Below are 13,538 nucleotides of genomic sequence, written 5' to 3' on the forward strand. Positions count from 1 at the left end.
TCTGCCGCAATGGTGCGTTGGAGCCAGTGTCGATGTGGTGGCTGACGGTTGACGAGCGACCCAGAAAAGGCTGAGCGACATCAAAAGAAGAGCGGAACTGGGCAAGCTTGTGAAGAAGCTGGCAGCGCTGCTCGGAAGTAAGGTCATCGGCAATGAAAGGTGTGAATAAGTCAGGTGATGGCGGAGCAGAAGTGGAAAGTGCACGTAAGTCAGTGAGCTCTGCATACGAAGCATCCGGCACGTCGGTTATATCAACAGATCATAAAGAGCAGGGTGAGAGAGCAGCTGAAAATTCTCAAAAGTTCAAGTTTTTCTCTACATATATCTTATATATGTAAATCCTCAGATAAAACGTAACTCCTGCAAACCCATCAAATACTAGAAGTCACCACCTAAACATCCCCGCTTATTTTGCCCGTACGGACAGCTTTAAATGCAGTTCATTTTCGTGTGTAATAGAACGCTGGAATTCTTCGCCTTGCCCTGTTTATTACCTTCCTTTCAACTTATCCTTTGCGGCCATTGAATAGTTTTGGCTTTTATTGTTTTGTATTGTTCGTATTGCCTGTATTATTTATTATTTGTTATTGCTCTGCCTTTCACACCCACTCCTGTAATAACCCGATCGGGCCGCACTATGTGCAAATAAAGTAAAATAAATATCTGGCCTTTGTCGCAACGTGTATTAATTTGTTCATAATACGCTTCCCACAATAACATTGCAATGAAACGATGCGTTAAACACTCACTGATTCCTCAAACGAGGCTAATATGTGAGCGAAGAAAACTAATCGGGACAAGAAGCGTGACGTGTGATACGTTAGGTGGTTACGTGGTTAGGTGATGCGTTAGGTACTTTGCTCAGGAGCGAAACTACGCAGCATTCTTAGACTGTGTAAAAGGAGAAGGATTATTTGTGGCAGCTTAGCGAAATTATTTAGACTAGGTAATTTTGAACACGTAATGCGGCGAATCTTGTTGCAGTGGGTAGAAGAGTAAGTATCGTATGCCGTAGTCTTTAAGTAAATATTCAATTGGCCACTTGAGGATGGTAAATTTTTATCAGCGATTGATTATGTCGGCATGCACCCTGGGTGCACCCAAATTACGACACACATATGCGGGATTGCGTCCGCCTTCCCAGGATATTGTGTAACACTTTCTTAACATTCTATACGCAGCGACTCTCGGAAGTTGTGGGGTGGCCTGTGCTGCGTTCTTCTGGCCATAGTGGTGATTGCCATGCTGGCCTCTTCGATGGGCGGCTCAGAAAGTGAGCATATATATGTTGCTACAGAGCAATTCTGTGGAACGTGTCTTGGCGCATTGTGCAAAACTATAAGGGATTCATTATATTTCTTCAACTAAAATTTAAGGAGACAACCTTTAATTTAAACTAGAATTTACGCAAGCGTATCTATAGTCCGAGCATGCTTGTGAAGATTCGCTGATTTTCCCCGCTGAGAGGAACAAATAAAATATTCAACTTCTTTATTTCCTCCATTAACACCGCTAGTTGTCCATTTAGGATCTGTCGAATTGCAAACGACGGTCACGCAAATCCAGCACAGGCAATGCGTTCTGCCACTGCAGCCCTTTCCCTGGTCCCAGATTTGATTTATTTGCTAGGATGTCGCGAACTATAAAATAGGGTGCCGGCAATATCTAATACAGCTGGGACGTCTTGATTTTCATAAATACTTGCGCCGTGTATTCGTGCTCGCGGAAGTTATCGCTGAGACAACGTCTTGTATGCCCAGAATATGTTGTACTTGACGATGGCGAAGATGTACAAGTCTGTTCGTGCTAACCAACGAGGTATTGGAGGTTGAATGTAATATTACATGATACGAAGCCATTTAAATCATGAAGTGTGAATGCTGGATGTACGCGCTGCATGCGAATCAATCATATATTGTCGCTTTCGTCTGGTCAGTATTCTCATATCTTGCGTAGCTAAATTTTACGAAACCAAGGTGTCGACAAAGGGCATATAACGTTTTGGTTAATAACTGATTCCTGAAGAAGCACTATTATAGCTACCCTTGCAAAACATTGCTGATAATTATCGATGTGCCACTCCAAATCACGTTCCGCTGAGATGCAACATTAAATTCGCATCTCCTAAAAAACATTCGCGACTAAATCTAATTAAAAGGCATGTTCTAAACATTTCTCAAGGTCATAGATCTTCGCTTGTGTTGAAGAAGTGTAGCGTTCAGTTATTGACTTTTCATATAAATCGGTTGGGAATGTTTACACTTTACTAGATAAGGTACCTTATAGTATGTTGCTTTAGCGCTAAAAAAATGCATGCAGCGGAGACAGGACAATGGTATCGGAGAGCAATGCACTCCGCCTTCCATATGCCTGTAGTGGTTCAAACAGGTGCAAGTTTGACCAGCAGGGAGTGCGATTGTAGTCGCGTTGAGAAAATTCTGCTTTCATAATTAAAAGACCTAAATGCTATAACCACATATTTACAGAGAAACAAGAAAATACGTCTTGTTTCGCATGACTACTAATTTCTACGTGCTCTGACAAAAAATAGGTTTATATTTCGGTAAACGAGACTTCAGTACTTTACCCCATTTCCAAGTCTGTGTTTGATTGGCTGTTTAGCCTGAACGTTGTTCTCTTTTTGCTAGCTAATAGCACTTAGTTTACATTCTAGCAGACATTGCCATCTTCCTTCCCCGCCTTTTGCATAAGGTGTGCTTTGTTACGTGTGTCTAATGCCTCTTGCGGCGAGCTGTGACATGAAAATTGAAGAAGTATAAAAGGGGTTCTTCGGCTTCGGTTTCTTTGTCATCGGTCTGAACAGTTCTCAGATCTTTCGTCTGCTGATTTTGTTGTAGTGGACGTCACCACCTTTTATATCACGTGGTGACGCGGACGTGATCGTACGGCGAGCAAGACGTCATGAAGGAGGCCACGAACGAGAGACCACCGACAAGCGTAAAGGGTCTCACCACGGTGCAGATTCACCTGACGTCCATTTGGCCCGAAATCGTGTAACCTGGTTTACTCAATGGAAGCGATCATCAACATTCGCAGGATTAACTCTTTGAACGCGAAGCTCCGCCACGCTGTCTCGGCACTGTCTACAGAGGTTGTTGAGTACTTCCAAAACGTTGTGGACACACCCCACGGCGACACATCTTATGACTACTTCAAATCGACGATGCTGCATTGCAAGTTCCCGTCTGTGCGCAAGCGCTTCCAGCAGCTTCTCAATGAAGAAGTGCTCGGCCACCTTCCACCGTCGTAACTTCGACGCCGAATTTGGCGGCTTCTCAGAGACTATACGCAGAACGCACACAGTCAGCTGCTGCATGAACTCTTTCGTCTCGCCTGCCGGCAAGATCTGCTGGTGGCCTCGGCTACCACGCCACAAGACGTGTCGTTCTGCAACCTTGCAGAGCTTGCAGATCTCTTCGCTGACTGATCAGCAAGATGTACTGTAGCAACAACGCCCGCTACTTTGTCGCACCTCGAACATCGGCAGTTTTGCCTTGAGCGAATTTGTTCACGAATTTGTTGAGAGCATTACTGCACTACGGTCTTAACCCCACCATCGTCAGCGCGACGGCTATTGCTGTTTCAGATTGCCTTCTCGGTCCAGCTCACTTTCCGGCCCTTGTCGTGGCACATACTGCTAGCATCCCAACAAATTCGCTGGCCGCCCATATCAAAGCCGTTCCCCTCGCATCTGGCCAGGAAATACGCGGCAGAGCCACAGAGGGTAGCCGGTGACTCTTGCCGTACGTGTCGCCTTTCTGCGTGACTTACAGGATTGTCGCACAACATTTTCACGTGGTTACTGACGCAGAGGTCAGCGTTGTTCCTGCCACGCGGCTAGAGTGGCAGGGTGCCAGAAAACTGCGCCCCTTCAAGTAGCCAACAGCTCTTGTATCAACACATATGACCAGCGCTTTCTTACTCCCGACTTAGGTCACCGACGTACCTTACAATGGCCGTTCATTGTGGCAGACGTACGTAGGGCCATTTTGGCGGCGGATTTTCTGGCCTACTTCCCATTTAGTGATGACCTTCATGCTTGTCACCTCGTGGACACGACGACTACGATGTCAATACAAGGCGCCTATGACAACATCCGCTAGAATGGTACAAAAGATAATCATCTGCGTTCGACTCAACTGTGTCAAACTTCCCAGCCATCCTGAAGCCCTGCAAATTTGAAATGTCAGCACATTACAGCGTCACACATCGTATTGTCACAACAGGCCCCAATTTTTCTGTCTCACCAGACCTCGCACTGGCGGCCATCTTGTCATCGCAAGAAGAGAAATCGACCACATGCTGCAACTTGGTGTCATCCATCCTTCTTTGAGCAGTTGGGCTTCAGCTCTACACATGGTACCAAAGCGTAACCCAGGGGATTGGCATCAATGCAGCAAATACCATGACCTCAACGAGTGCACCATCCTTATCGCTGTCGACTCCGTCAATGCCATGACTTCGCGCCTCTCTAGCTCAACCGTAATATTCGGAAACTTAGATTTAGCGAAGGCCTTCCATCAAGTTCCCGTCGAGCCAGCTGACGTCCTGAAACTGCAATTGCGATATAATTTGAGCTTTTTGGGTACGTCCGCATGCCGTTCTTACTGAGAACGGCTGCTCAGATGTTCCAGAGGTTTACCAAAAAAGTCACTCGAGGACTCCCCTTCGTCTTTCCATCGCTCGATGATCTCCTGGTGACTATCGTATTAACGTTGGGCAGCATAGCGAACATTTGCGCCTGCTTTTTTCTCAGCCCGAGGAGCGCGGCCTTCTCATGAACCCCGCAAAGTGTATGTTTGGCATCCACGGCGTTTAGTTCTTCGGACACCGCCTGAGTCCCATAGGAACCAGACCAGTGGAAAAGAAAGCTCAAACCTTGTTCGAGTTACCTCGCCCAAAGTGACTGCGAAAGCTCCGTGAGTAACTTGGGCTGCATAAGTTCCACCACCGTTTTCTTCCCAAGATCGCCCCAATTAGTATACCAATAGCAGAGTTGCGTGACCTCATGCTACAGGACGTCGAACTTCGGGCCGTCAAGATTCGGGAGCTCCGGTCCTCTGCTACGTCATTAACGCTGGCCGATGTGCCCCTTCCATCTTATTCAGTCACTATCACTTGTGGCGTGCCAAGTGGTCGAACAGGCCCATTCATTCTATTCCTACTCTGCCATCAAGTATTCGACAAGCTCCATGGCACAAGTCATCCCGTACTTTGTGCCGCCCAACGTTTAATAGCTTCTCGCTTTGTGCGGGGTCAAGTGTGAACTTTGGTGTGCGCCAATGGGCTCGCGAACGCCTTCACGGTCAATGCTCCAAGATAACATTACACATGAAGTTGCTAATTCACTTCTTTTGTCCCCATGACGCCCGATTCGATCGCTTTCACGTCGACATCGTTGGCCCGCTGCCACCAGTCCGAGGCGCTTGTTACAAACTCAGTTGTGTAACCCTTTATGCTCGCGGGCATAAAGCACTTCCTGTGACTGACATAATGGTACTTATCGTGGCTTCTCCATTCGCCAGTGACTGGATCTCAGGCTTTGGATTCTCCAACGTTCTTAGGGCCGATCGCAGCCGACAGTTCGAATGTGATTTCTTAGGCGAACTGACGGGCCTGCTTAGAGTCCGCCATATCGATACTACCAGGTATCTGCCAGCAGCAGATGGACTGGCTGAACGCCTTCACCGTCAACTTAAAGCCACCTTAATAGCCCTCCGGACTCGCTCTTCATTGGCCGAAGACATTCCTCTGGTCCTGCTAGGCGAGTGGTCCTCTTTCAAGAAATACCTAGGCTGCACAGCTACTGAACTGGCCTACCCAACAACGTTGCGTTTGACCGGAGAAATTTTCGCGCTAGCTACTGTGGCGAAGCCCGATCCAGGCAGCTGTGTTCAGGGTTTCGGCTTCCTGTTTCGACACTGGCGAGCTTGACCAAGCAAGATTGTTCCTTAAGTAATGTTTTTCTCAGAAAAGACCTGTCTACAGTGAGCCACGTTTTCTTATGGCGTGAAGGCATCCGATCAACTCTTACGCCTCCCCATGATTGCCCTTTCAAGGTACTAAAGCGGACAGTAAAAACTCTTATCGTCGACCTTAAGGCACGTGATGAAGTCGTGCCGATAGACAGGGTCAAACCAGCCTACCTAGCCACCTCGCCATTATTATCCGCTCTCTGCGACTTTATACAACCACTCAAACGACAGACCTGCCCGATGGCCCAGCATCAGAGGGTTGTGTGTTGGCTACCACTACACTGCTGCTCTTCTGCGAAAAACTGGGGGCCCTCCTAGCAGTCATCGTCATCCTCTCAGGCCGCCTTTTATATATGGCGTGCTCCGGCCCATGTGTCTCGTGTCTCGTGCTGCCAGCTGCGAGATGAAATTGGAATAAGTTCAGCTGTCTCAATTCTCCTGGTATCGGTCCGTAATGTTTTCAGGAATTTCGCTCGCTCACACATTGTTGTAGTAGACCTAATCTCCGTGCCTCTAAGGTTGTGCCCAGGAGTTCTAAATATCACTCAAGACCCGGGGCTGGGTCTCGACTTTTATGTAGGCTATTGGCTTTTAATAAAATTTGAAAAAAAAAGGTCTCGACCTTTATATCACGTCTATTGTCACCATGTTTGGTGCAGCTTAAGGAAGTGCACTAAGGCGAACAACTTGTTTAGATATGCAGTCTTTCTTACAAAGGCTACCCACTGCTTTGTATAAGGTTTCTTGCCAGCCGTGCAACCGAGACAGGCTTTTGCGTTTCCTGTTAATCAGTACAATATTAGGCATATATTGAAAATAAGGAAGGTCTTCTTAATCTAGAGAAATCTAATATTTCGTAGTAGTTTTCGTGCTTTCTTTTTGTCAGAATTTGCTGTGACTCCTATGCTCTGTTTTTGTTTTTATCGTAGTGTTTACCCTTTCGCCGTATATTCTATAACAATGTTTACTTCACATTTATATGAATATAGAGAAATTGGTCACTTTTTATTGAACAGTTTTTTTCACCTGTTTTTTTAATTTAAGTTACGGATGGCAACGGCGGGGAATCTACTGATAACGGTGGCGGTGGCGATGGTGGCACTGGTGGCACTGGTGGCTCTGGTGGCCCTAGTGGCCCTAGTGGCACTAGCGAGTACTCTCACTCTAAAGGTCCTTCTCCACCAAGGAGCACCCAGTCCAAGAAAACTGTGAGTGGCTATCAGCCCTGCTTGATAACCGGAATTTCCATTGAACAACCTGTAGTTAGCATGGCGATCGCTACCAGCGTAATACGTATCTTTTGTGCAAAACCTGGTTGTACTCATAGCGACAAGCACTTTTAGGAAGTTCTGTAGCAGCGAACAAAAGTAAGCTGCTTTGGGTGGCAGCACTTTACAGTGCAATTTTGGTGATTATCTTAACTTTTGAGATCTCTGGCTTGGGAGATGTGCATGTTTAGTCCTCGTAGCACTGCTACATATCTTTTTTTGTTTCAGCATTCTATATCGTGAGGCGGCAAGAACAAAATAAAACGCGTAAATCCAGCGAACATTCGAAATTTATGTAAATGAAATCTTTCTTCAAGCAGTTATTCATGTCCTGTTAATTTGCCTGTTTCATTCCTGTTTGTTGCGGAAAAGGAAAATTGGCGTTGGAGCTGGTGCGATAGAGTTTACATGCGACTGGGGTGTACTGGTTAAGTTAGGTTAGGTTAGGTTTGGTTAAGTACCAATCGAGCCACTTTGAGGAGGGGGGGGGAAATCGAGGTTCAGTCACACCACTGGGAGCCTAATTCATTTATTCCTAATTGTCAGCTATTCGGCAACACACCAGCAGCATCGAGCAACACCCAAAAGCCACATAATCATGGCTGTTATGTTGCAACGATGCTGTTCCACTCTTATAATATTCCGTTCAAAGCTCGTAGATATCGTTCGCCCAGTGTTGCTCTGGCAAACTGCGAAAAAGCGCAAGAAGGCAAGACAACAACAAAAAAAAAACATCGCTGCAATATCGCTTCCCGTGAGACACAGCAGTGCGTCAGCAGAAGTTTACATTCTGGCGTTTTGCGCATCAGAACCCTGATTTTATTATGAGGCAAGCTGTAGTGCGGAATTTCGGATTATTTTTTCATGACCTAGCCTTCGTTCAAATGCACACCATGCACAGTACATAGGCGTATTTGCATTCAGCCCCAATTGAAGCGCGGCTGCACGGCCAAGAGTTTGGTGCCGGGACCTCGTGCTAAACCCCACACCGCCATTGCCACGAGGCCCCAGTTGCGGATCATGTGCGTAACGACGCGTACCGACAAGAGAAGCATTTTTGTAATCCTCCTGCTGTTGTCATGTGCTGGTCATGTACTCGACATGTATCTTTGCGGAAAACTTTCGCTTATGCTTCGATAAATGCGCAGCCGCAAAGCGTGGTTACAGTATATTTTTGTGAACTACTTTTTTCAATGCGTAAGGACTTCTCAGCTTACCCAACGAGAAACACCATCCATCCGTTCTTCTATCCCATAAGACGATCGCTTTCATAAAAGAGATCGCAGCAGCGATCGTACTCACCTTCGTGCTGCCTTTCGCTTCAACACGTACTAAGCCACGAGAACACAGTACTCCTGAAGCTATCAGGAGTCGGTGTACTCTCTGCCGCCGTCACAGATCGCTTTCAAGATAAGGGGCCTTGCGTCTCGCTTCAACGCAGACTAAGGAACGAGAATTGAGCAGCACGAAACTATCAACCCTGGCCACACTGTGTCCCCGTGGCACCTTTCTTTCAAGACAGGTGCCCTCGCGACCGATCCATATGCAGCCGCCACCGGAATACGGTTGGTCACGGGTCCTAATGGTTTGTCGGGGATGGATAAGGTGGTAAGGAGCGATACCGGCTTATAATGATCGGAACGTCATCAGCACACTTGGCGTCACCCCCTCCAATAGTTTGCTTGCGTCATTAATTAGCCTTTCTCCGCCATCCGCCGCAGCGCTGTCGTTTATACTGTTAGGGTGGTCTTGAGTGCAATACTTCCCAAGGGAAGCTAAATGTTATGCTTGAGATTAATGCGCACTTTCCGGAGCTTCCGTAATACAAAAAAATCCTCGGACCGAAGGACAACTTCGTAGGTAAAGCAACCTCGGCATGACTAAGACATTCTTAGCGTACATTCCCACTACGTAAAGTGACATAAGGTTCCTATAAGTAAAGATAAGGTGAGGTACCTTGCGAAGCTATGGCACATAAAATTGCTGGCATAATTATTCTCAAGAAGGCTGCAGACGGTAATTTTGTTAGCACTCAAGCAAAATAGCCACAAATCATATTGCCACCCTCGAAACCCGTCCTGTATGGGTGGTGTGCGTGGTTATGGGGAAGTTACTACTCGTTGTCACCCCGTGCCATTTGTCAAGTGATCTATAGATATTGAGTAAGGCACCGAATGCGCCTGTGGGAGACTCAAGATTGGCAGCTGCTGCGGCCACTTTGCGGCTTGAAGATGGTTTAAAACAACACCGTCTTTCTTTAGTAAAGCGCAAAATTATTACCCTCGCCCCGGCAACATATTGTGCACTGGCTAATTCGCACAACGTACACTAAACTTCGTTACGCGCATCTGCTATCAGAGCCCAAGGGTACAAGCAAGCATTCGATAGTGTGCGTCCACTAATATTCTCCTGCTACATTTAAATAGCCCGGTAACTTCTTGGTACAGTGCACTCTTGCGCGTATTGGGGACATGCGCGCTGATGACTTCGTTAGTAACTTCTGAAAACAAAGCTTTCTTTCATTTCCTCTGCCACATGTTGTGAAACAAGGCGCCTCAGTAGTAGCGTTAGGTGACTTACTGATACGCGTTTAGCCTAGTTGATTTGAGCTCTATTCCGAATAATATATTTGAAAATTGTGGTATAAAGATCACAGTATACAGGCCTCAGATAGGCTGGCCAACGTTTCGATAGTCGGACCTATCTCCGTGATTTTGTAGTTTACGTCACTTTATGAAAATAAGGCAGCGCATCTAGAAATGTTTTGTGAATGTAAATAAGGTGTTTACCTTGTTTCCGTTTTAAAACTTTGTCATGCACGAGAAACGTGCTAGCTCGCCATTAGCATCACAAAAGATTGGTGAAAACCCTGACTTCTAAGTGCTAGAAAAATACACTCACAACATGGTAGCTTCCTTTTTTCTGTTTGATAGAAACCCCTTCTTACCATAAGCGAATAACTTGGACAGTGACATCCAAAATGTCACACGCACCGTGTATAATTTCTGTAACGCGTATGCTCTGTTTATGAAGACTGCGAAAAGAACAAAAATAAGTTTGAAAACCACCAAGAAAGTTTTGAGGGGATAATCAACATCACTATTCGAAGATAGCGAATTCATTGAGATAGACATATATGTGGGACGCCTTTCTATGGAAATACGTGAGCCCAATATTCTTACTCAGTGCTACAGTCCCTACGATATTGCCGCAATAATGGGAAAACATCTGCTTTTTATGGTTATGAAGCGCCTTCAGTGTTTCCTTTGCGAATACAGTAACCGCAATCACACATAGAAGTGATTATCTTGTGCGCGCACTCGACTTTTTCACTCCCAAACGCTCAGCTAAGCACTTCGTCACAGCGTGCTGGCTACGGACGCTTTTCGCAGCCTCCTTCCGTAGATATCGCCAAATGTTAGGCTCGAAACACCAACGCACGAAGCCATTAAAACGAGTACAGCTGCAGTGCTCCTCTAACGTACCACGATGATGTTATTGATTGGCATCCCCTTTTTAACCGGACGCTGACCAATAGTCATCTTGCATGTTTGGTTTATTCAGGTATGCGTTACAGGTCTTACATTCAAACATTTTCGTGTTTACATTTTGCATTCTAGAATTTTCAGAACTTCTCCGCCTACCTTGCACCACTACTTATGCCTGTAACCGATCTGGTGTGATCAAGTTCATCCCAGTTTTTTTTTCCACCAGTATGCTAAACGTTTCTTGCTTATCTAGACTGTGGACTGGTTCGTACGTAAGTACAATTTAAATCCAAGTGCTTTTGGAAGGTCTACGTCACTATCGAGTCTGACTGGGTGAATTCCTTTCGCATTTCATTAAGATGTGCCCATTGATCACCGAATCTTTACTGTAGCCTTTAGATGAATCATCTTGTAGCGAATGTTTGCTCCGGTGTGTCATTTGCTTAGGCAACCAGCTAGAGCCTCAAATAGCAAGGCACTGCCCTGTGCATTAGCGTACCGATTCTTCTCTTTCTTTCCTTTCCTTTTAATTTCCATGGTCTTTCTTATTTCCGATATTTGCAACCAATTCGCTATCTCTATTTCTTTTTCTTTTTGATGACTTCTAGTAGTCTATCTGCACTTCCAATCACCCTGTACTTGGTTGCCAAGAGCATAATATGCCAACGGTCATAACATAGCCTGTTTCCCAAGTTGGTCTGATGGTTGGCTTCGCGCCTCGTTGTCTTTGGCGTGCGGCATGATGCTAAACCAATTGGACACTATGCTCTTCAGCGATCCAAGTTGGCGTGAAGGATGTTAGTAGCTACAAAGAAGACCTATAGACAAACACGCATGAAATTGTGCGACGCATGCGAAGAATTCTAATCGGAATTATAAGAAACAACTACAATATATTTATTCTAGATACATGAGGATAACTAGCGTAGTTATGGAGCCAAAGTCGTAACTTCTATGAGGAAACTATTTTCGGCAATATTGCCACACCGAAAACAAACCCGCAAGAGTAGTCTTGCCCATTTCTGCAGTCTAATATCAAGCAATTTTGGCAAAACACAATGGGAATCTCAGAAATCATTTGTTTTTACAGACGACTGCTCCCACTACGGCGAAAATGACTAGCAGCATGCCAGCAGAAACCACTAGTACCCAAACTGGGACAACTACGACAACAAGTAAGTCACGCTTTTGAGCCACAACCGTATCTGCTTTCAAGATATCGCTTCTTATCAACCATAGCAGGCCAATTTTTATCCCGTTGAGAGTGGCGTCGGGATGGTTGCCCAAGCGGTTACTAGCAAAATGTATAGAAAACCTCGTTACTTTGTGCGCCTGTGTAACAAAAACGACATTGGTGTATTTCATTGTACCGGCTTTGTCTGTGCAACCTGCAAGGTGGTGTTCGAGCCCGTTCAAAGCCGAGATATTCTACACGCTGAGAATAGCATATTACGCTTCAGTTTTTTCCCTGCAGGCTGAACAACAAACGGAACTATTGATCAGAGGAAGATATTCATTAGTAAATGTGTATATCTGTGGGTGCTAATTCTATTTTTCGTAAAACCTGTAGCTCAATGAAATTGACTACGAGAACGTGGGTAGCCTGAATGATCACGCATTTTATAAACTCTGTTAGCTGATGCATAACGCCTTGGGCAAATACGAGGGGAAACTGTCTAAATAAAGAATAAAAGGGTGATCAGTGCCAATGAACCACTCTCATTTGTTCGGCTTAAAATGGTCTCGATGAAGACGGAGCACGCCACGGTCAGAAAAGGGAGTAAATACGTTTCACATGGTTTTTGCTTCATAAAGTCACGGGACGCTAATGTTATTCATTTTTGACAGAACCTATTATGGAAGGTTTGTTATTTCTCTTCGAAAATTATATGACATCTAGAAACGTAACTTCGGCAGAACCCATGTTCCGATGACTGTCGACAGTAATTCATTTTAGATCGAATCAATATCGCGACACAACGTATTGCTATAGCTTAAACCAGTAAAGTATGAGGCCTGCACTGCAGCGGGACTCCTTTTCAGTGCCTTGATAATGATCGTAATGACGATTTATCCGCCTTAACTATAAAACAGGGCGATCAAATATGGTCAGCTAACCTGCTTGAAATAATTAGGTATGCTATGCATGCTTTTAATTCCAGCATATTTTATACATGGCCTTAGCATTTTTTTCTAGTCAGTATTCTCTATCTACATTGTACCTGTGGGTTAGCAAAAACCAGACAGCCGCTAGTGCCTGGGGCCCACAAATTATATCTTAGCCGAGCGCGCTCAGTCAGGCATAAGCTTGTTTCCGCCGATTCCACTGCTTGCGCAGCGTCAGCGTGTTGGACGTGTCGTCACGTAGTAGTCCGCTAGCGAGGAAGCTGTGAGCTGGACGAATGGCGAAGCGCGGATGGTGGTGGCGCGAAACGCACGCGGCTAGTACGACTCGCCTGGTCGGGAGGGAATGTGACAGCAGAAGACGCGTCAGGATCCAACTAGGCTGGCTTGAGACGGTCTGCGGAGACCCTATCTTTGTACCGATGGTGAGAAACAGAAATTTTTTAGGGGCGCGCTTAAGTAGTTTGAACGGACCCTTCTACGGGGGCCGTAAGGGAGGACACACAGTGTCCCCGCGCACAATGACATGGGTGCAGTTCCAAGTTCAGGCTTGACGTATAATGCCGGGACGAACAATATTTTCGGGGAGGGGGGGTAGGCAGCACGCATAGCGCTGCGAAGACTGTAGGTGTAGTCGGAAACTGCAGGAACTGCGGCGGGCG

At 45.9% G+C, this 13,538-nt stretch overlaps 1 long non-coding RNA gene across 1 annotated transcript; it reads left to right on the forward strand.

Annotated features, from left to right (window-relative positions):
• The first annotated feature begins 733 nt into the window (after positions 1-733).
• LOC140219321 (uncharacterized) lies at positions 734-11,921 on the forward strand. The gene is made up of 3 exons (XR_011895511.1): positions 734-1,273; positions 7,041-7,204; positions 11,843-11,921. It is a non-coding gene; the product is annotated as an uncharacterized lncRNA (long non-coding RNA).
• Positions 11,922-13,538: the final 1,617 nt, after the last annotated feature.

The sequence above is a fragment of the Dermacentor andersoni genome, chromosome 7 (genome assembly GCF_023375885.2).
Source record: "Dermacentor andersoni chromosome 7, qqDerAnde1_hic_scaffold, whole genome shotgun sequence".
Taxonomy (NCBI): Eukaryota; Metazoa; Arthropoda; class Arachnida; order Ixodida; family Ixodidae; genus Dermacentor; species Dermacentor andersoni.